The sequence below is a fragment of the Peromyscus eremicus genome, chromosome 19 (assembly GCF_949786415.1).
Source record: "Peromyscus eremicus chromosome 19, PerEre_H2_v1, whole genome shotgun sequence".
Classification (NCBI taxonomy): Eukaryota; Metazoa; Chordata; class Mammalia; order Rodentia; family Cricetidae; genus Peromyscus; species Peromyscus eremicus.
Genome location: NC_081435.1, coordinates 35,044,452 through 35,045,995, shown reverse-complemented (window position 1 = coordinate 35,045,995; position 1,544 = coordinate 35,044,452). Strand labels below are relative to the sequence as shown.

General features: G+C 45.6%; 1 non-coding gene across 1 annotated transcript; it reads left to right on the top strand.

Moving 5' to 3' along the window:
* Window positions 1–216: 216 nt before the first annotated feature.
* Window positions 217–321, top strand: LOC131896251 (U6 spliceosomal RNA). The gene has a single exon (XR_009375411.1). It is a non-coding gene; the product is annotated as a U6 spliceosomal RNA (small nuclear RNA).
* Window positions 322–1,544: the final 1,223 nt, after the last annotated feature.

The following is a 1,544-nucleotide window of genomic DNA, read 5'->3' as shown; positions in this document are numbered from 1 at the left end:
CAAGCACCCTTACCACTGAGCCATCTCACTGGCCCCATAGATTCTTAAGAACAGCACTATATTCGTCCTTTTTCACACTGTGGTGATAAAATGCAAGAGTGTACAGTCCATCATCAAGGGGAGGCATGACAACAGGAGTGTCAGGTGAATGGTCACATGACATCTGCAGTCAGGAAGCAGAGAGTGATGCATGTTGGTCCTTCCTCTTCCTCTTTGTTCCATCTGAGATTGAAGCATATACTGATTAGAATGGTACAGAGAAGATGAGCACGGTCCCCATGCAGGGATGACACACAAACTCATGAAGCACTCTGTTTTTTTTAAAAAGGGGGATCACTCCCCTCCTGTTTCTCACTGGTGGTGACAAGTTGTGTAGGTTATCTGGATGTGGCCGTCTTGCTTCCTGGGGGAACAACCCAAGTTGGGAAACAGCAACATGCTGATTGTGAAAGATAGAAAAAGAGGGCAGATCCTTGATGACATCTTTGGTTGTTGTTGTTATTATTGCTGGTTTGTTTGTTTGTTTGTTTGTTTTTGAGACAGATTCTCACTATGTCACTTTGGCTGGCCTGGAACTTTCTGTGTAGACCAGGTCAGCCTTGAGCTCACTGAGATCCACTTGCCCTGGGCTCCCGAGTGCTGGGATTAATGGCGTGCCCCACAGTGCCCAACTTGAATACAGTTTTGAAACAACACATCACCTACTCTGAAGGCTCTTGTCTTAGAGATTCTTGTCACAAGAAAAAATAGCATCTCCTCCTTCCTGTGTCTGTTATTTCTGCTGGTCCTGTGTGCCACACAGATAGTTGCAGAATAAGTAGTCCAATTAGTGCCATCAGGATGCCATCACATCAGTAATACTTGGTGACTCCTCACTCCTGCCAGACATGGTTGAGCTTTTTCGGGAATGATCTAGTTCAGTCCTCACTACAGCCTGTAAGATAAGCGCTTTCTCTGTTTTGAACACAATGACGTTACCGCTCCATGGAGTTAATCTGTTGAAGGACTCAGACACTTAACTTTTTTTTTTTATTGTTAGTTCTTGCAATCCAACAAATGCTTTGTTATCTTTGTTTTGTTGATGAGGAACTTGCAGTTTAAGGAGATGAAGTTCTGTCCTGCAGTGGGTCAATGGAGAGTACCAACTGAGACCTTTCTGGTTGCAGGCTTGTGGGTCTATGCGCCTGTTTGCTCTCAGCCTTTACTTTAGCTCTTCCTTCTCCACCCCTTCCCTGTGCTGTCCCCTCCCCCAGGCTTCATTGTCTTCTCAGTGACCACCATACTCATCACTACTCACAAGGTACATAACTTCACCACTGTATCACCTAGAAATAGGGAAGTGTGCTGGATGGTTTTATGTCACCTTGACACAAGCTATTGTCATCGGAGAGGAGGGAACCTCCATTGAGAAAATGCTTCTGTAAGGTTGGGCTGTACACAAGCCTGTATGTAGGGCATTTTCTTAGTTAGTGACTGATGGGGGAGGAGCCTGTCTGTTGAGGGTGGGGCTATCCCCCGGCTAGTGATCTTGGGTTCTATAAGAA